This window comes from Micromys minutus, assembly GCF_963924665.1.
Source record: "Micromys minutus genome assembly, chromosome: 19".
Classification (NCBI taxonomy): domain Eukaryota; kingdom Metazoa; phylum Chordata; class Mammalia; order Rodentia; family Muridae; genus Micromys; species Micromys minutus.
In genome coordinates, this window is record NC_137954.1 from 44,548,731 (window position 1) to 44,571,371 (window position 22,641).

At 39.1% G+C, this 22,641-nt stretch overlaps 1 pseudogene across 1 annotated transcript; it reads left to right on the plus strand.

Annotated features, from left to right (window-relative positions):
• The first annotated feature begins 889 nt into the window (after nt 1-889).
• LOC308433268 (guanine nucleotide-binding protein-like 3-like protein) lies at nt 890-21,126 on the plus strand (annotated as a pseudogene). The gene is made up of 2 exons: nt 890-964; nt 19,572-21,126. The product of its transcript is annotated as a guanine nucleotide-binding protein-like 3-like protein (transcript).
• The last annotated feature ends 1,515 nt before the right edge of the window (nt 21,127-22,641 follow it).

Here is a 22,641-nt window from a genome sequence, read left to right on the forward strand (position 1 = left end):
AATGCTCACAAATGGACACTTTGGCCTACATCTTTAAAATGCATGCTTCAACTTAAGATCCACTGATTTCTGAGCATCCTTTCCCTCAGATCCTGGGAGAAGTAGAGGGAGAAATAGAATGAAAAAAACAGCAAGAGAGAGGGCATCAAGTTCAGAAAATTTTAAAGTGTGTTTAATACAGTCCACTGAAAATCCAAAAATCCTTCCTTTGTGAGTCAAGGCTTTTACTTTAAAAATCCAGGTTTCCTCTTTGAATCTACAGATTTTAAACTATCATTTCTATAAATAAAATATTCAAGGATTTCAAAGTAAGTATCTTTATTGATGAAGATAAAAGTTTACAGCCAGTGCCTACATTTCCCTCTTATTTTAATCCTCAGCAACCATCTGTGCAACAAAAGTCACACACTCACATCTAATATCCATTTCCAATTATAGTTTCTGGAACTAATCAATGCCTCCTTGCTTATCAGTTCTAGCTGCTATCTACTGAACATACCCTCACTGCGTGAGTGGAAATACTAATTCTCTTATAATATTTGCTCTATAATCACCCACTCATCATATTTATCTTTTCATTTACTTATGATTTATATCTTCAAGGGTTATAAAGCCAAAAATATAATTATGTTTCTTTATTTTCCAACTTTTGTGGTGATGTATTTATGACTTGCTTTGATTGACATGTTGTTCTTTTTGTTTGTGTGTTTTAACTTAGAACTCCTTTTCCTCAGTGTAAACATAAAAGTGTGGGTTGGGAAAATGTACTTGAAAACAGTCTCCACTTAACCAAAATTAAAAATCAAAAACAAGCAAATAAAATCTCTCTACAAAAGAAGAAACAGCAAGAACCATTTTATTATTAAACACACACTAAAACCAGACTATGATGTACACCACAGCCCAGCCCCCCAAAGAGAATATGCGGCAGGAAAAATCCCCAGTACATTATTTAGCCAAGCAGGTAGGACCCACTGCCTGTGTGGTTTCAGGATAAAAATAACTACTTCTCAAGGACATAGCATCATATAGACCATGGGAAGTTTAATTCCTAAACCGTAGTGATCTGTGGGAAAATTCACAGGAAAAGGTACACCCTTATCTTTATACCTGGAGGTACTGTGAGCAACAGGCTCCTGACCAATTTAGGCTTCTCATAAGAACTAGTATAATGTCTGTAGAGGTTTGAATAGGAGTGGCCGCCATAGGCTCAGATATTTGAATATTTAGTATTAGAGAGTGCTACTACTTGACAATGATTAGGTATGGCCTTGTTGGAGAAAGTGTGTCACTTGTGGTGGACTTAAGGTTTTCAAATGCTCAAGCCAGGTCTCTTGTCTCTTCCTAATACCTAAGGATCTGATATAGAACTCTCAACTACCTCTCCATGACCATCTCTGCCTATGTACTGCCTTGTCCACTAGTAATAATCTATTGGTCCATGATTAAAATGTACTCAACTTCTGAAACTGTAAGCTACCCCAAAATGACTATTTTCTTTTATAAGAGTTGCTGTGGTCATGGCATCTTTTATCAGCAATTGAACAAAGACCAAGAGAATGGATCTCTCTGCCCTAATAATTTTACTTCAAAGAAATGGTTCCCATGTTTTTGAGGAGGGACAAGATCCCTGGATTCACTTATCTAGCTTTTCAAAGATACATATTTTTGAAAAAGATAATCTCAGTTTCCTAAAAGAAATCGTTTGAAAGAAGAAATAAGACAACATTTTTCTATTGTTTCAATAGGAAAGTTTGTTGTTTCGAGTTTTTGTTTGTCATACCTCATCTTAGCATGCAGCTACAAATTCACAGGGACCTCCAGGGTTGAGAAGTTTTAGGAAAAGAGAGCACTGAGATCTATTGTGTGTATAAATTGCCACCTTACAGAATGCTTTCCTTACATTTAACTGCTCTTTTCCTTTAGGTGATACCATTGTTCACAGAGTTTCATATTTTGGAATCTCTTTTTTTAAAAAGAAGCAATTTTTTTTCAACTGTGTTTAGGCGAAACACACCTATAATTTCAACAGGCAAGAGGCTGCAGTGAGAAGATTACAACCAGTCTGAGCTCCATCGCAAACTGAAAGCCAGTGTGGGCCACATAGCAAGGCACTATTACACCCATCCCAGAACAAATGAGCTATTCTGAAGAAAAGAAACTGTGTTCCTCCTTTTTGGTTATTAGACCACTGAGGTAATGAATGCCAAAAGCCTGCATGGTCCTCATCTCCAAAAATCTTATTCTATTGACAATGATTTATTTTTTCAGATCAAAAGAATCTCTCTGGGGTCTTGGTGACCTTAACTCAGGGAGTTACGGCAACAGACTATCAACAGGCACCAAAGCTACCTAAAGCCAAGGAATTTCAAATTGGTTGTCAAATGCCATGAATATGTAAATGTGAACAAACAGTAAGCAAAGATCAAGGTATTAAAAAACAAAATAAAAAAGATGTATAGCTCACTCTGGCCCTCTACGTTAATCTCAACTTCATGCCAAGACGGTAAAGAGATGGAGATGGAGCTGCAGAGTTTCTTTGTTCCTCTTCCCAACATGGCCATATGGAATAATCTTTCTTCTGTTTTTCACTATTATCATCTTTTAAAATTAGCCCAACAAGAGTGGGTGGTTGAGCTTAAGTAGCTATGGCTATAAACATTCTGGCAAATCTGTCTCATCAATAAATTAAAATAACTAATAAATAGTAGCAATTAGCTCTGAAAATCAACTTGGGACAGGAAAAAAGGATGGGTTTGTCAAATATTATTTCAAAGTTTGGGATGCTGCAGAAGATCCATTATGAACACATGTTAGGAACTGTTATTATTTAAAAATAAAACAAATGTACTTAGTTTTGAATTCAAGAAAGTGTAGTAACGTGGCTCATCAATATGCAATACATCAAATAAAATCCTATAGGAACATCTATCATCAATGGAATCTTTGTGTGGTACCATTTGAAATAACTATTAAACTTCAGGAAGTGAATATATTCTTATTTTGCACTAACTTTGTTATTAAGCAGAAATATCAACCCTTTTTGTGTGTCTAGGTGAGCTGAGCATCAAACTCATGAGCCAGAGCCTAATCTCTGCACTGATGGTCTACTGTTCAGGATTATAGTTAAATCACTGGGTCTGTGTCTTATTATAGAAAGGCATTTGCTCCCTCTCAGCTTCTCCAAGTTAACTGACTATTCATTGAGTTGTAAATGGATCTAAGATAACCATCTTTTTGTAGGAAAAAAAAACAAAGACTCAGAGCAGTGCCAAGTTACTTTTCATTTTCCCATATGAATGTCTGTGTCCAGTGCTATAAAAGGAAGAAGCTTATTATTCATACTTATACGTATATGAGCTTGGAGTAATTACAAAAAAAAAGGCCTTCTACCCACATAGAAACATCCGGCCAGCAAAGGATCATAACACACATGGGAAGCGATTCACTGAAATATGAGAGAACACTCTGACAACTCTTGCATTCCTCACCTAAGTAGTTATTAATACACACGGCTAGCTGTGAGGTAGCTGACAAAGGATCCGCCACTGAAAAATTCCTGTCTTCAGCTAGATAATCACAGCCTGTTTCATCTCCATTCACTGAGGCTTCCTGTATATGGATTGTGTACGTGCAATGCAGCTAATTATCCAACTCATAAAGGGGAAAAGATAAGGGAAGAAACAGGGGGAAACAAAACGGAGTTAACCTGTGTGCCATTCTGGCTCAATTTATGAACCATTGTCAGTGAAGGTCATTGACTGCACTGGAATAAAACACAATAGCAATGTAATTTTCTTAATCTCCCATATGATTTTTTTCCACACATTACATTTCCATCCCTCATTTCTTTTGTCTCATTTCATGTCTTCTATTATAGTGGCTTTAAATGCTTACTCCCTGATCTTGTATTGGCCCACATTCAAACCATTTACTGCAGGTAATTAGCTTCAGTGTGTGTGAGCCTTGTTATCGCTGTCTTCTTACTTCACAGTGGGTCTTTTATGACTACCATTCTGAGCAACAGAATTTATAAACATAAAAGCAGGATCAATGTCTGTTGAGAACACTGTGGCTTATCTTTTTTTTTCAAACACGAGTAACTAATTGCTCTATTTGGTTTGCCTGATTAAGGCCACAAATCCATTGACAGATGGGCTGTTTAATTAAAAATATAATACAATAAGTCAGACTAAAATTTAAGAAGGGCTCTTGTATCACGGAGGTCCTGAATCCAAACTCAAATGCCAAGTGATCACAGATAATATTGAATAAAAGCTTCTTAGTGCAACTTGCAGGCCAATTAAGCCAAGTCAAAGAATGTGTGCGTCTCTAAACCATAAGAGCTTTGATATTTCCTTCAGCATGACAGTAGGTAGAATAACTTCTTTCTGATTGTCTCACTTGTCCCTCTCATGTAATTTTTGCTTCAGAGAGTTTGTCACATTGACACTCTGTTCTTTTAAGCTGTAAATTCAGTGTAGACTGAGACGGGAGACCCTTCTTCAAGCCTCCAGTGTTATCCAACTGTGAAACTATCAAGAAGGTGTTCATTTATGTTGGTAGGCCCCATGAGGTATCAGTGGCAAACCTTCAGTAACTTGCACTGCAGCATGTAAAGTTGCCTTCTGTCGTGGAAATGTAAGAAATTACTTTTCCACTTGTTAAAGTCAGGCCAATATAAAATGTTCTACAATGTAAACCTACTTTCAGAAAATGGAAACACCTTTGTTTCATCAGAGCTAAGTTCAGGCTATGGTCTGTCCTTCCTTCCCAGTTGCAATGGCTTGGCATACAGTTTTCATTTCCCATTTAATTTTGATAGTTTCTGCTCTGGTACTTCCATGGATGATAAAATTATAAAGCATATTGAAAAACATCAGTTTTTCTTCATAGCTTTTCTCAAGACTGGCTCTGAGAATCAGCAGGATGGGGTACAGCTGGAGAATAAGAATTCAAGAAAATAAGCTCTTCTATTTTCAGTTTAGATCACCAAGAGATTAGTTTTTATATTATTAGATTACTTTTATATTATTAAATTATCATATATTCATGAAGTAAATACTGCTTGAAAATAAATATTATGCCACGTAAGAATGTATGCCACCTAAGAAAGTTCCTAGGGGGGGAAAAATGCCATACATTGTCAAATATTCTATTATGCAAGAGAATGTTCCCCATCAGCTCACAAGTCTGAATAGTTAACTCCCAGTTTGTGGATCTATTATTCTGGTATAATAGTTAATAATTGTTATCTATCATTACGGTATATTTAGGAAGATGGCTTTGATAGAAGAAGGATATTACTGGCAGTGAGCTTTGAGGTGTTAAAAACTCTAGGCCCAACCCCATTTCACTTTCTGTCTCCTGATGGTATCTTATGATGTGAGCTCTCACCTTGCTCTTTCTGCCTCCACTCCTGCCTGCTGCCATGCTTCTCCTAGGGATGATGATAGACCATATGTCTCTAAAACTATTGATCTGCGTATCAGAGGCTATCTGCAGAGACCTCTGGCTTAGCCTAGCAGGAGGGTTCAAGCAAAAGGGAAAGGGCATGAGTAGAGAGGAAGAATCACCTCCACCACCTCAGCTGCTGCTACTCTGGTGCCACTGCCCCCGTAGCTGCTGTTACTCAGAGATGCTACACTGACTGAAGCTAGGCTGACCCAGTAGAGGGCCAGTTAGCTAGCAAGGGGAGTGCAGAGGAGCTTCTGGTAGTGAAAGCTTTGAGAGAGTGGTTCTCTTGTATGGCAGTATTACATCTATTATGACAGATGTTCTCAGAGGATGGAGTAATTCTTACACACCTTTATTCCTTCTGAATAGAATCTTATATACACTTTTAAGGTAGGTTGGAGTCTTCCAGTAGGTGCTTCCTATTGGCTTGGTCTGAGACATTAGCGATGTCTTCTCTATATGTAAAGGCTTGGAGATGATATCCCTATATAACTGATAGCCACAAATATCTCTATGGGAAGCTGTAGCTATGTGACAGGGCCTGGTATCAGGAGCAGGAGAAACTCCTACAGTCCCTTCAGGGTAGCTGGGGCAACTGGCCTTAGCTCAGTTTTACCAGGTTTTTTTTTTTTTTTTTTCAGATAAGCCTTTCCTTTTATAAGTTACCTTTGCTATGGTGTTTTATCATAGCAACAGGAAAAAGACCAAGACAATTCCTGTTTTGTTTCCTTTTTTGTCATTCATTCATTCATTTATTCGTTCATTCATTTATTTATTTATAGATATGATCTCTCTGTGTGTCCCTAGCTATTCTGGAACTCAATCTGTAGACCAGACTGGCCTGGGACTCACAGAGATCTGCCTGAGTGCTGGAAGTAAAAGCCTATGCAACCACTACCTCATGAAAACAGGTCTATTCAGATGATTGGAGAAAGTTAAAATGAGCAAATCTAAGGACAACTTATCTTGTGCTATCTTTATCCCTCTTAAAAAATTCTTCATTGTCTATTTCTCTTCTGACCTAACATCTATGGGACTTGCAGGTAAGCCTCTATAAAATTCATCAACTTAATAGACACTAGCTTAGACCAACCCAAATGCTAGCATTATCAGATACTGTTTTCAAGCAATAGCATAGGTTCCCTCAGTTTTCTGTAACCTGCCTACTTGATGTACCCACCAATATATTTTAAAATGCTTGGATTTATGACTTTCATAGTTCTATAGTGATAAAAATTCATTCAACAAAATGAAGTCATTGAAATGTGTTATATTTGTTTTAGTGAAAAAATTAAAATAAATGTCATGTCATTCTTTTTTTTCTTAAATCATTTCTTAATAATAAATGTAAGTGACTAGGGACCCAGACACCTGAGAGAGAACCAGTCTCACAAAAGCACTGACATATCTGAGAGCACAAAGGAGACCATCACTGCTCAAATTCCTGTCTCATGAGGAACCCACCCCAAGCACCAGGACACTGGAACCAAGGAGCAGTCTGGGACAAGATTTATTTGGATTCCTCCTGCTCCCAGAAATGACTCTGTGCTACAGTTCTCTATACCCAGACCCCTATGGGAGAGTGCTGATCTCCCATAGGTGCCAAAACCCCCGAGAGCACAGGTAATACCACAACTTCTGCTCTGTGAGTCCTGCCAGTAGCTCTGAGGAAACAGGAACAGAGAAGCAGTCTATAAAAGGATCCTTCAGGTTTTGATCTACATCTTGTGCTGACCCTGTGCCACAGCTATGTCTACCCAGAACCTAAGGAATAGAACTGTTCCCCCAGTAGTGCTGACACACAGAATTGCAAGAGGATGAAGCCACTGTAAGAATCAGCAAGACCAACTAACACCAGAGATAAACAGATGGTAAGAGGCAAGTCTAAGAACCCAAGCAACAGAAACCAAGGCCATGTGGCATCAGCAGAACCAAGTTTCCCCTCCACAGCAAGTCCTGGGTACCAAAATACAACAGAAAAGCAAGATTATTATTTAAAATCATAACTCATGATGATATTGGAGGATTTTTAAAAGGTCAAAAATAAATCCCATAAAGAAATACAGGAGAACACAAATAAACAGGTATAAGCCCTTAGAAAAACACAGGAAAACACAAGCAAACAGATGAAGGATCTAAACAAAACCATCTAGGATCTAAAAACAGAGAAAGAAACAAGAAAGACATCACAAAGGGAGACAACAGTGGAGGTAGAAAACCTAGGAAAGCGATCAGGAGTCATAAACTCAAGCATCACCAACAGAATATAAGAAATAGAAGAGAGAATCTCAGGTGCAAAGATACCATAAAAAATATTGACACAACAGTCAAAATATGCAAACTGCACAAAGTCCTAACCCAAAACATGCAAAATATCCAGAACACAATGAGAAGACCAAACCTGAGGTTAGTAGGTAGAGAAGTGAGGGAAGATTCCCAACTTAAAGGGACAATAAACATCTTCAACAAAATTGTAAAACAAAAATTTCTTAACCTAAAAAAAGATATATCCATAAAAAGTTTCATCAAGTCTAGCAGCCTGCCAGCAGGTTGTTGGACACTCAGAAGAACCGAAGGAGTGCTCTCACCCCTGAGCTTAGGGGTAAGTCCATATGCCCTCTCCACTGACTACCCTGGGAGAGGTCACATGGAACTCTCAGGGCACAGGTAGCAGAGCCGGCCCAAGGACAAAGTTGACACAGTTGCATCAGGACTGGGCACTGCCATCTAAACTCACAGAGAGCCGAACACACAGGAGCAATATTGCTCCAGAGACCATGGGCCACAGACCCACAAGAGAGATAAGCTCCAGTTAGAGACTACACGATGACCTAGCATCACCAATAACAAGATGGCAAGAGGCAAGCACAAGATTATAAGAAAGCAAAAAGGTGAAGGAATTGAAAACAGAAATAGAAACAATGAAGAAATCATAAAAGAAGACAACCCTGAAGTTGAAAACTTAGGAAAAAGATCGGGAGTCATAGATGCTAACACCATGAACAGAATACAAGAGATAGAAGATAGAATGTCAGGAAAAAATATTCTATAGAAAACATTGACACAACTGTGAAAGAAAATCAAACCGTTTCTTACCCAAAATATCTAGGAAATCCAGGACAGAATGAGAACACCAAATCTAAAGATAATAGGTATAGAAGAGGACAAAGACTCCCAACTAAAAGATCCAGTGAATATTTTCAACAAAATTATAAAAGAAAACTACCCTAACCTAAAGAAAGAGATGACCACAGACATAGAAGACTGTTACGGAACCACAAATATATTGGACCAGAAAAGAAATTCTTCATGACGTATACTAGTCAAAACAGCATATGTTCAAAAAAAGAAAGAATGCTAAAAGCAGTAAGGTGAAAAGAACAGATAACATATAAAGGCAAACAAATGAGAATTACACCAGACTTTTCAACAGAGACTATGAACGACAGAGATTCTGGACAGAATTCATACAGACCCTAAGAAAGCAGAAATGTCAGCCCAGGTTACTAAATCCAGCAAAACTCTCAATTACCATAGATGGAGAAACCAATATATTTCAGGGCATGACCAAATTTATACAACATCTGTCCACAAATCCAGCCCCACAAAGGATAATACATGGAAAACTTCATCACAAGGAGGGAAACTTCACACTAGGAAAGCAAGAATTTAATCTTCATGAAACAATCCCAAAGAAGAAAAGCACACAAGTATAATACTACCTCTAAAAACAAAAATAGGAGGAAACAAAAATCACTATTCCCTAATATCTATTAATATCAATGGACTCAATACCCCAATAAAAAGACATAGACTATCAGAGTGGATATATAAACAGGATCCAGCATTTTGCAGCATACACGAAACTCATCTCAACATCAAAGACAAGCATTACCTCAGAGTCAAGGGTTGGGAAAAATTTTTCCAAGCAAATGGTCCCAAGAAACAAACTGGAGTAGACTTCCTAATACAGAATCAATCAGATTATCAACCAAAAGTCATCAAAAAAGATAAGGAAAGACACCTTTTTACTCATCAAAGGAAAAATCTATCAAGATGAACTCTCAATCTTGAATATCTATGATACAAATACAAGGGCACCAACACTTATAAAAGAAACGCTACTCAAGCTCAAAGCACATACTGTACCACACACAATAATAGTGGGAGACTTCAACACCCCACTCTCATCAAAGGACGGATTATGGAAATGGAAGCAGAAATTGAACAGAGACACAGAGAAACTAACAGAATTTATGAACCAAATTGTTTTAACAGACAACTATAGGACATTTAATCCTAAAACAAAAGATTATACCTTCTACTCAGCACCTCTCCATGGCACCTTATCCAAAATTGACCATATAATCGTTCACAAAACAGGCCTCAACAGAAAGAAGAAGACTGAAATACTCTCATGCATTCTATCAGACCACCATGGACTAAAGCTGGTCTTCAATAACAACAAAGACAACAAAAAGTCAACATGCATATGGAAGCTTAACAAAGCTCTACTCAATGATAGCTTGGTCAAGGAAGAAATAAAGAAAGAAATTAAAGACGTTTTAGAATTTAATGAAAATGAAGGCACAGCCTTCTCAAACTTATGGGACACAATGAGAGCAGTGCTAAGAAGAAAACTCATAGCTCTGAGTGTCTCCAAAAAGAAACTGGAGAGAGCATTCACTAGCAGCTTGACAGCATACCTGAAAGCTCTAGAACAACAAGAATCAAACTCGGGGCTGAAACTAACCAAGTAGAAACATAAAGAACTATACAAATAATTAACAAAACCAGGAGTTATTTCTTTAAGAAAATCAACAAGATAGATAAACTCTTAGCCAGAAAAAAAAGAGAGCACAGAGAGAGTATTCACATAAAAAAAAAATCAGAAATGGAAAGGAAGACATAAACAACAGAAACTGAGGAAATTAAAAAGAAACATCAGATCCTACTATAAAAGCCTATACTAAAAAAATAAAAACCTGGCAATTTTGAAAGAAATGGACAATTTTCTAGATAGATACCAAAGTTAAATAAGGTAGCAAAGTTAAATCTGAATGAGATAAACCATCTAAACAGCCCCATAACCACTAAAGTAATAGAAACAGTCATCAAATGCCTTGCAACCAAAAAGAGCCCAGGACCAGACTGGTTTAGTGCAGAATTCTGTCAGACCTTCATAGAAGACCTAATACCAAACTATTCCACAAAATAGAAACAGAATAAACTCTACCTAATTCTTTCTAGGAAGCCACAATTATTCTTATACCTAAACCACACAAAGACCAAACAAAGAAAGAAAACATCAGGCAAATTTCCTTTATGAATATCGATTCAAAAAGACTCAATAAAATTCTTGAAAACTAAATCTAAGAACACATCAAAATGTTCAATCACCATGATCAAATAGGCTTCATCCCAAGGATGCAAGGATGGTTCAATATATAGAAATCTATCAACATAATCCACTATACAAACAATCTCAAAAGGAAAAATAAACACATGGTTATCTCATTTGATGCTGAGAAAAGATTTGACAATACTCAACACCCCTTCATGTTAAAAGTCTTAGAAAAAGCAGGAATTCAAGGCCCATACATAAACATAGTAAAAGCAACAAACAGCAAAGCAGTAGCCAGCATCAAGCTAAATGGTGAGAAACTTTAAGCAATCTCACTAAAATCAGGGACTAGACAAAGCAGTCCACTTTTTTCTCAATGTATTCGGTATAGTTCTCAAATTCCTAGTCAGAGCATCTAGAAAACAAAAGGATGTCAATGTGATACAAATTGAAAAGGAAGAAGTCAAAATATCAGAATTTGCAGATGATATGATAATATACTTTAGTGGTCCCAAATATTCCACCAGAGAACTCCAAGAGCTGATAAACAAACTTTAGCATAGTAGCTGGATACAAAGTTAATTCAAACAAATCAGTAGCATTCCTCTAATCAAAGCATAAACAGGCTGAGAAAGAAATTAGGGAAATGACACTCTTCACAATAGTCTCAAATAATATGAAATACTTTGGTCTGACTCTAACCAAGCAAATAAAATACCTGTATGACAAGAACATCAAGTCTTTGAAGAAAAAATTGAAGAAGATCTCAGAAGATAGACGATCTCTTATACTCATAAATTGGCAGAGTGAATGTAGTAAAAATGGCCATCTTGCAGAAAGCAATCTATAGATTCAATGTAATACCCCTCAAAATACCTACTCAATTCTTTATAGAGTTAGAAAGAGCAATTTGTAAATTTATTTGGATAATAAAATACCTAGTATATTGAAAACTATTTTCAAGAATAAAAGAACTTTTGGGAGAATCACCATTCCTGACGTCAAGCTGTATTACAGATCACTTGTGATAAAAACTGATGGTATTTGTACAGAGCCAGGTAAATAGATTAATGAAATGGAATCAAAGACCCAGAATTGAACGAATACAGCTATGGTCACCTGATCTTTGACAAAGGAGCTACCACCATCCAGTGGAAATAAGACAGCATTTTCAACAAATGATACAGGTTCATGTGGTGGTCAGCGTGTAGAAGAATCCAAATGGATCCATATTTATCTCCCTGTACAGATCTCAAGTCCAAATGGACAATAATCTCCACATAAAACTAGATACACCCAAACTAATAAATAGGAAAAAGAGGAAGTTCCTTGAACACATCAACACAGGGAAATTTTTCAGAACACCGGTGGCTTATGCTGTAAAATCAAGAATGGACAAATGGGACCTCATAAAATTTCAAAACTTCTGGAATGCAAAGGACTCTTTCATTAGGACAAAACAACAACCAACAGATTGGGAAAAGATCGTTACCAATCCTACATTTGATTGAGGGGTAATATCCCGTATATAGAAAGAACTCAAGAAGTTAGACTTTAGCAACTTAAATAACAACTATTAAAAAATGGAGTACAGGTCTAAACAAAGAATTCTCAACTGAGTATTGAATTCTTGAGAAGTACCTAAAGAAATGTTCAACATCTGCTCTGGAAATAAATCTAGAGGTTTCTCAGAAAATTGATCATAGTACTGCCTGAGGACCCAGCTATACCTCTCCTGGGCATATACCCAAAAGAAGCTCCAACATACAACAAGGACACATGCTCAACCATGCTCATAGCAGCCTCATGTATAATAGCCAGGAGCTGGAAAGAATTCAGATGTCCTTCAACAGAGGAATGGATACAGAAAATGTGGTACATTTACATAATGGAGTACCAATTAGCTATGAAATACAATGATTTCTTGAAATTCTTAGTCAAATGAATGGATCTAGAAAATATCATCCTGTGTGAGGTAGCCTAATCACCAATACACACTTATGGTATACAGTCCCTGATAAGTAAATATCAGCTCCAAAGATCAAACTAGCCAATATACAAGATACTTAGTCATGTTGTATAGTCATTTTGATGTATTATTGGATTCAGTTTGCTAAAGTTTTATTGAGCATTTTTGCATTGATATTCATAAGGGAAACTGGTCTGAAGTTTTCTTTCTTTGTTGGGTATTGGTATCACTAACAAGCTAGGCCCTAACACCCATGACTAACTAAAGATAGTGAAGAACAGATAAAATCATTTTTTTCTGCAATACCACACTGAACAAAGGTGTTAGAGTTGATCTAGTGCTGCTATATATCCAACTAACAAATTTTATACCCTTCAATTTGGTTGCCCAACAGGAACAAATTTATTATTTTTATTAGATACTCTCTGCATTTACATTTGAAATGTTATCCCCTTTGCCCACCCTGCTCCCATTCCTCATCTTCCTCTACTTGTCTTCACAAAGGTACACTAGCTCCCAATCATTCTCTCCACCTCAGAGCCTTGGCATTACCCTACATTGGGAAAATATGCCCTCCCTAGACCAAAGGTCTCTTCTCACATTGATGCCAGACACTGCTATGCTCTGCTGCATATGCAATTGGAGCAATGGGCTTCTCAATTTGTGCTCAATGGTTGGTGTTCTAGTCCATGGGAGCTATGAAGGATTTGGATGGTTGTCAATGTTGTTCTTCCCATGAGACTGCAATCCCCTTCAGCTCCTTTATTTCCCCCACCCAGGCACCCACTGGGGTCCCCATGCTCAGTGTGATAGTTAGCTGCAATGATACTCAGCTGCATGACTCTGGTGAAGCCCTGGAGGAGGCACCACTATCTGGTTCCTGCCAGCAAACACCTTCCTCCATCAGCTATAGTGTTTGGGCTTGGTGGCTGCACATGGGGTAGATCCCCAAGTGAGGCAGCCCCTGAATGATCCCCTCTTCAATCCCTGCTCTTCTACCTGATCCTGTCCCTCCTCCAGGGAGTGTTTTATTCTTCCTTCTAAGAAGGACTGAAGCTTCCATGTTTTGGCCTTCCTTGATTTTGAGTTTAGTAAGGTTTGTGAATTGTTTCTTGCTTATTCAGAGCTTTCTGGGGTTAGCAAATTCTTATGTACAGCTGCTTTCATTGTGTAAACCTTGCTTCCCTGGTTAGTCAATAAAGTCTAAAGCTTGTTATTGGCCAGTTAAGAGAGAAAGGTGGGACTTCCTGGTACAGAGGTAAAGGAACTCTTGGAAGAAAAAAAGGGGAAAGACCTTTTTCCAAAAGACATGAAAAGAGATGGACATGACTACATCTCAGGAAGTTATAGCTAGTCACAGGGCTGGATGGGGTGAGGTGGTCAGGTTAACCTAGATCAGCTAGTTAAGAGTCTGCCCAGTTAAGGCCCACACTAATGTTAAAAGGACTCTTTTTGGGGAACTAATTGGTTAAGGAATAACTGCCAATATATTAATTTTCAGCATTAATTAAATTGTACAGAATATTAGCAATCATTTTTACAAACACATAAAAGAAACAACAACAACAAAAAAAAACCAAATAAAGCAATAAAATAACCCTCGAGTTTGTCTTCTAGATATTGTCATGAGGTCAGATTTAAACAAAAGGCACAACAAATGTTTACCTATGCAGTTGTGGTCAAGGTGTAAACCACACACCTCCAAAGTGTTCTAATCACTTGTCTGAATTATATGGAATCTCTTTCTTAGTAACAAGTTTTTTCTCTGGCTAGAAACAGGCTTCAGTCTTTCAGTTTTCCCCTCCCTCCAAGCATAGGACTTCTTGTGAAATTCTGGGTCCTTGGGATCTATTTTCTCAATAGTCTGATACCAGCAGTGAGGCAAATGTGTATATGCCTTTCTCTTTTTTAGACTATCACAGTTTCTGACAGAACCCTTAAAGGGTTGTAGTTATGATATCCTGAAGAGAGAATCAGACTGGAGGCCTGGTAGCACAAAGAACATATTCTATATTCTAAAGGATGGTGACCATGAAGGCAACCTGAAGCACATCCTTACCTGACCACAGAGGCCATAAAGACCACAAGTTACCTAGGGGAGAGACCCTACTAGACCTGAGTACTCACTAACCTTCAGAACCCCAGGGTACTCAGGAAAGAAGACAGAGAAGAAACAGAAGCCATGAGAAATAGCCTCCAAATACAAGCAAACAAAGAAACAAACCACTCAGATAAACTTAGAAATAAGCATCTAAACCTCTAATAATTGTAAAAACAAGATGGCTAAAGTCCAGCATAAGAACAGAAGCAATAGTAAGAGTAATAAGGCTCCACAGGAACCCAGTTATCCTACAACAACAAACCCTCAATGTCCTAACATAGGTGAACCATAGGAGAATGACCATAAATTCAATATTACACAGAGGATGGAGGCCTTTAAGAAGGAAATGGATAAATACCTATAAGAAGTTCAGGAAACTACAATTAGACAGGGGAAGGAAATAAATAAAACTGCCCTTGATCTAAAAAAATGGGAAAAGTGGCAATTAAAATAATAATTGTAAACTGAGGCCATCCTCGAGATGGAGATGTATATAAGAGAGCAGAAACTTCAGATGTAACCAACAACAGCAGAATATATGAGAAAGAAGAATTTTGGACATAGATACAATGAAAGAAATTGATACATCAAAGAAACTTAAATATCATAAGCTTCTGACAAAAAAAAAAAAAAAAAAAAAAACTTGGGATACTATGGAAAGACCAAATATAAGAATAATAGAAATAAAAAAAGAACATTCTCAGGTCAATGTCCCAGACAATATTTTCAGTAAAATCATAGAAGAAAATTTCTCTAACCTAAAGTAAGAGATGCCTATAAACATACAAGAAGCTAACACAACACAAAGTAGATTGGATTGAGCAATAAAAGAAAATGCTCATGCCACATAATAATCAGAACACTATGCAGAACAAGGAAAGAAAATTAAAGTCCCCAAGTGACATATGAAGGCAGACATAATAGAATTATACTTGACTTGTCAACAGACTTTGAAAGCCAAAAGGGAATGGACAGATGTCTTGCAGTCTCTCAGAGACACAAACAAGCCAGTCCAAACTACTATATCCAGAAAAATGTTCAGTCTTTAAAATATTCCAAGGCAAAAGCCCCATCTAAACAATAAATATACACAAGTTCATCCCTATAGAAGATACGATAAGGAAAACTCCAATACAAAGAGATTAACTACACCCAAGAAAACACAGGAAATAAGCAATTTCACACCAGAAGAAACACACACACACATACACTCACACACACAACACCACTAACAACAACATTAAAATAACAGGAATTAACAACCATTGGTCCTTTAATATCTCTCAACATTAATGTGTTGGGATAACTCACCCCCACATATGTTGTTAGGTATGTCCCTGTATTCTCCATTGGTATTTGCTGGGCTAGAGGTGCCAGGCTAGCAGGGTATGTAAACAGTTGGTGCTTTCACATCTGCCCAAGAGGAAAAGGCAAGCTGCTCCAGTCCTCAGTAAGGAGTATCACGTTTTCCATAATAAAAGGCTGGTATCTGGAGCTAAGGCAGAAGTACTGAGAGAAAGACAAATGCAAAGAGATAGAAGGGAACACAGGAACAGAGAAGAGAGGCAGAGGAGTGAATCAGGTGAAGTTAGAGGCTTGCTGAGAGACAGCTATACAGATGCATCTGTGTCTGTATTATTAAATGCCAGCTGGGATCGGCAAAGCCCCACAATATCAATGGATTCCATTTCCCAATAAAAAGACAAAGGCTATTAGAATAGGTACAGAAACAGGGTGCGTCATTCTGCTGCATACAAGAAACATACCTCAACATCAAAAATAGGTATTACCTCAGAATAAAGGGCTGGAAAACATTTTCCAAGCAAACTGACCAAAGAAGCAAGCTGGAGTAGCCATTCTAATATTAATGAACTAAACTATGAGCCAAAATTAATCAGAAGATGTGGAGAAATAATTTAATACTAATCAAAGGAAATATCCACCAAGATGACATCTCAATTCTACAGAATATATCTTCTCAGCACCTCACAGAACCTTTTTCAAAATTGACCATAAACTCATCACAAAGCCAGTCTCAATGAATAAAAGGAAATTGAAACAGCCTTATTATGGTACAAGTTAACTGGAAGTTTCTACCCCACCTTTGATCATTCAGTCCCCAAGTAATATTTATATTATAAAATATAGTTATTTAGAAAAATAAGTAGAAGAGGAGAAGGAAGTGTTGGAAGTTATGGCCAACCCCCATCTGCTAAGGGTTGGCAGAACTGGCCACTTGCCTGCCTTGACTTTGGGAAAACACACCTTCCTTTGTAATACTAATGCCCAGTCACAACCCTACTCCACATGATGTTCCTCTTTCTGTCTTATGTTACTTCAGGATATAGCCTTCACCCCAGGAGGTGACACCTCCACCGGGTAGCTAGGAAATTTGCATACTGCCATTGTAACTGCTTTTTAAGTATATATCTGGAGTTGGAGCCAGTTGGATTTGGAGTTGGAGATGGAGTAAAATATTTATGGTAACACAAATAATTGAGTTGTGTCTTTCTTTCAAACTCTACCAGGTTTTTGTCCAATTCATAGTAGCTGTTCATGGTGCAGGCATCACAAGGAAGGATTGAATAAACAATAAGGGTCAAGGACAGCACCAGAAAATATGGAGAGCCAACTAACCTTGGTCAATGGGGGCTCTAGGAGACTGAACTACCAATGTTAAAACATGACTGGTACGGACCCAGGCCCTTTGGACATTTGCAGTAGCTGTGCAGCTGGGTCTTTATATGGGAGTCCTGGGGCAGGAATAGGGCTATCTCTGACTACGTTGACTGCCTCTGGGTCTTTTCCCCCAAACTGGGCTGCCTTGTTTGGCCTCAATGGAAATGTCCTTTCCTACTCTTGTGAGATTTGGTATGCCAGGGTTGGTTGATGTCCACAGGAGGCCTCCCCTTTCCGGAGGAAACAAGGGGAAAGGGGGAGGTTGCAGATGAAGGGGGGTGAAAGAGTGGAAGTGGGAAGGAAAGTCATGCCAGGGATATAAAGTGAAGATATAATTAGTCAATAAAAAAATCAAATATAAATGAATGAATGAGTTAATTATTAAAATACTAGCATCTAACATCCATGGTTGGGGATTCTCCAAACAAAACCCTGTAAAGTTAAAACAAAAACAAAGAAATTGCCATTCTATTTTTAAATAGAAAAGAAAACAAAATGTTATTATAAAAGCTGAATTTACAAAATAATTTTTTAAAGTACTGCATTTTCTTTGAACTGTCAATGTTTCCAATTATTTTCAAGGAGAAAATGATTCTCCTAGAATTAGATAGAAAATGACAAATAATGGTGGTGAGAAAAATCAAAGTGAAATTTCTATAAAAGGGACAGAACTATTGAATCATGAACCAGGACAGATGCTGGATTTGTTTCCTCATAGCTGTAGTCCCAGAATAGAGAATGAGGTTATAAACTCAAGGTCAGTCCTGAACTACATATGAAGATCCTGTCATAAAGCAGCAAAACAACCAAGCAGACAACAGAAAACAGGTTTAGAAAAACTCTGAGTACCCAAGAAACAATTCACAGATGTTACAAAGCTCAAAGGGAAGAAAGGCCAAAATATGGGTGCCTCAGTTCTTCTTAGAAGGGAAAACAAAACACTCACTGGAGGAAATACAAGGTCAAAGAGAGGAGCAGGGATTGTAGAAAAGATCACTCAGAGACTGCCTCACCCGGGGACCCATACCATCTGCAGCCACCAAACCCAGTCACTATTGCTGATACCAAGAAGTGCTGCCTGACAGGAACCTGATATGGATGCCTTCTCAAAGCCTCTTCCAGAGTCATACAGATACAATTAACCATCGCCTAAACACGAGGACCCCAATGGAAGAGCTAGAGAAAGGACTGAAGGAGCTAAAAGAGTTTGCAACCTCATAGGAAGAACATTATCAACCAACAAAACCCTTCAGAACTCCCAGGGACTAAAACACCAACAATTGAGCACACACGAGAGACCCACAGCTCTAGTTGCATATGTAGCAGAGGATAGCATTTTCTGGCATCATTGCGAGAAGAGGCCTTTGATCCAGTGAAGGTGTGTTTTCCCAGTGTAGGGGAATGCCAAGGCAGAGGAGGAGAGGGTGATTGGGAGAGGGAGCACCTTCAATGCGAGCAAGTGGGAGGGAGGGAAGATGTGAGAAGGGGGTAGAGGATAACATTTAAAATGTAAATATGGGGAATATCCAGTAAAATAATTTTTAAAAAAAGAAAGAAAAAAGAAGCTATCTGTTATCCTAGTAATAAGAACAATTCCGCCACCTGGTGGTCAAATAAAAATTGCAGTCTTAACGAAAATTTTAACTGTTTTGCTATTAAATTTATATTTTTTTCATAATTAGAGCCTCAAAATTGCCTACTGAAATATCATTTCTGAGTTTTAGAATCATTTATCTAAAAGCTTTTTTCATTTTAATCTAAAAAGTTACCTTTGAAAGAGCTGGGCTGGGATTCTAGCTGCGCACTCTTTGACATTGGGCTTCTAGCAGCTCTCCGAGATCTGTGCCGGAAGTGTGGGAGACGCAGGCAGATCTGAACATCTCTCTTTTCAAGCTTCACTGATCATCACGGTGAAGTATAGACACAAACACAAAACACAGGTAGAGGTTCTAAAGGTTATTAGAAGCCCGCACCGCAAAATGGGAAGAACGTAACCTCCAGGCCATTATCTGATTTTCCAGATTGTTCATGGCGATGACCATGCCAGTCGGGAGGGTGAATTAAAGAAGAAAAGAGTCATGGAGATAAGGGAGAAGCATCAGGTTGCCCAGAGGCAAGAGAGACAAAGACACGGGATCATGAAGAGTTATTGTCAGGATGATCTGAAACTTCAGCGGGAGTTTGAACAAAGGGAAGATGTTTTTCAGGAATTAAATATGTTTCCTCAGTTGGATGATGAGGCCTCAAGGAAGGCCTAGAAGGAATTACACCGGTGGTAGAGTACCCTGATGTGATGACTGAAGTCCTAGATACCAGAGACACATGGGCTGCTGCTATTCCGGATGGAGGACTGTCCTCTGGTCAGAAGGCACCAAGAAGCTGGTCTTGGTCTTGAATAAAACAGATCGGGTTCCCAAGGAGAGTGTGGGAAAGTGGCTCAAATACCTTCGCAGCGAACTGCCAGCTGTGGCTTTCAAGGCCAGGATCCTGTATCTTCAGGTCAAAAGCTTGACTCTGTGCAAAAATCCCAGTGGAACAGGCATCTGAGTCCCTATTAAAAAACTGAGCATCCTCTGGAGCCGAAAACATCATGAGGGTTCTGGGGAACTGCTGCCACCTGGGGGAAGAACGTAGCCACATTCCTGAATGTTGTAGGCCTTCCGGTTGGAGGGAAGAGCAGTCTGATCAATAGCCTGAAGCTCAGCCGTGCATGTAGTGTGGGAGCTCTTCCTGGTGTCACAGAATCCATGCAGGAGGTCTACCTAGACAAGTTTATCGGGCTGCTGGATGCACCAGGCATTATCCCAGGATCCATTCTGAGTAAATGTGCAGAGGCTGGCAGACCGTGTGACCCCGGTGGAGACCGTCCTTCAGCGCTGCAGGCTGGAGATTCCCAACTGCAGACCACTGAGCACTTTTCTGTCTGCAGTGGCCCGTTGCTTGGGAGAGAAGAAGGCAGGTATATAGCGTCAAGAACAGGCTGCCAAAGCTGTGCTGTATGATTGAGTGAGTCGGAAGATCAGTTCCGATACACCACCACCACCCATTCCCACTCTGCCCACCCATCTCACTGCTGAGACTGTTAAGGACTAAGGTCTTCGATGTAGAAAATACTAAGGAGGCCAGCGAAGACATCATGGGATGCTTAGCCGTGGGAGATTCTGATGAGCTGTTGGGTGACACTGACTCACAAGAAATGGAGGTCAGGTGGCTCCGTTCTCCACTGGTGAAAATAGCAGGTGCCATGGAAAATAAAACCACTGTGTAGAAGATTGGAAATCTCACTGGGTATTGCATGAAACTCAACTGTCATCAGATGATGTGGCCTAAAGCAATGTGGACCACCATGGCCCCCAAAATAACTGTGTAATGGAAGTCAGTTCCGTGGACCGTCGCCGGATGTTGCAGAGGATCCTGGAGACAGACCCACTTCAACGAGGCCAGGCTCTGGCATCTTCTTTAAGAATAAGAAAAAAGTGCAGAAGCGTTCAGACAAAAATTGACACTTAGTTGTCTGACTCTAGGATGTCTATGCTTGACCTCTCTGGCTACTCTGATGACAGTGCTGGTGACTGAGCAGCTGACCTTCCCCTCATACTGCAAGTGCTGCTGCTTCCTGTGGGACGGGAGAGTCCAGATGCCTTCCCTTTCTCCCTGATGTACTTACGTTAGAACACCTTCATAGCAAGTATATTCTGCTGGGGTTCTGTCCGTTCTTATCAAAGGTCTGGAGCTGCCAAACCCCAATACCCTCTACCTAATCCTTCCTGTCTTTGAAAATAACTCTGTGTCTGTGCATGGTGCCAGGAATTGAACCTAATAGATCCTCACACATGTTAGACAGCCATTCTATTACCAAGCTGTAGTGTTTTCATCATCGCCATCCATGTTAGCATTGAGGAGTCTGCTCACTCAGCCTCCCAGTCCTGGGGTTACAGGATTTTGTCACCATCCCCAGCTCCCGCTGTGTTTTACAAGGTAAATAATGTCAGCAGACTCTCAGCATGGTGGCAACATACCTGTAACCCTGACACTTGGGAGCCTTGAGCTAGGAGGACTGTAAGCTATAGGCCAGCCTGAGCTATCCAGCAGAGCCTAAAGCAAATAATCAGAGTGTAGTTGGGCACATGCCTTTAATCCTAACACTCGGGAGGCGGAGGCAAGTGAATCTCCTGAGTTTCAGGCCAGCCTGGTCTACAGAGCAAGTTCCAGCACCTCCTGGGCTGCACTAAAAAAGGAGCAATGAAACAACAAAAGGATTTTGTAATTACTAGAAAGCAAATAAGCAGAGTCCAAGTGCTGACATTGCACCCTGTGCTCTAGATTCCTGTGACCTACCCTGTGAGTAGGCTGATAAGGGTTAACCTCTTAGGTTAATGTTCTAAAGGCTAGACAGCTGAGAAACCTGATGGCGGCAGAGGTGATGACTGTCCCTGGACGGTGGTCTGTCCCCCTTTTTTTATTGCCCTACAAGATTACAATGCCAAGCCTCTTGCTTTGTATTTTCCAAATCAATAGGTAGGTCCTCATCTGGGTAGTGTAGAAGTAGAGAAGGGCAGTGGTGAGTCTTCTGTCTGTGGAAGTGTCTGGAGATAGGGTTGAGGATGAAGATTCTAGAATCGTAGAAAGTCATTGGCTGCAGGATGTTCAGGAAATGTAGACTGTACCTGTTTTCTGGACTGTTAGGGGCTGAGCAAAAACTACTAAACTCTGCCTTTAACCGTCAATATTTCCCACCAGGAAGGGGTGAGGCTCAAGGAGCTGACAGAACATGCTCACCTCACCGTGACGTGGTGGTGCGCTGGGTTAACACAGGAGTCTAAGTCAGGTCGTATGCTGGCCTTTGCTTTGTGTTATTTTGCCTTCTCAGCAAAGGATCCCCACTCTGTAGTGTTTTCTGTTATCATGTATTTAAAATATGTTTTCTCTATTGTTTAAAATAAAGTAGTATATTATAAAAAACTATTCTTCCTAAATGTCTTTAAATGATGTCCAACTTAATCCACTGATATCATCTTAAGTTTCAGTAGACAATAATGTATTAGAAATAAAAGCATCTAGATTCTTGGAACATCATCATACCAAAATAAA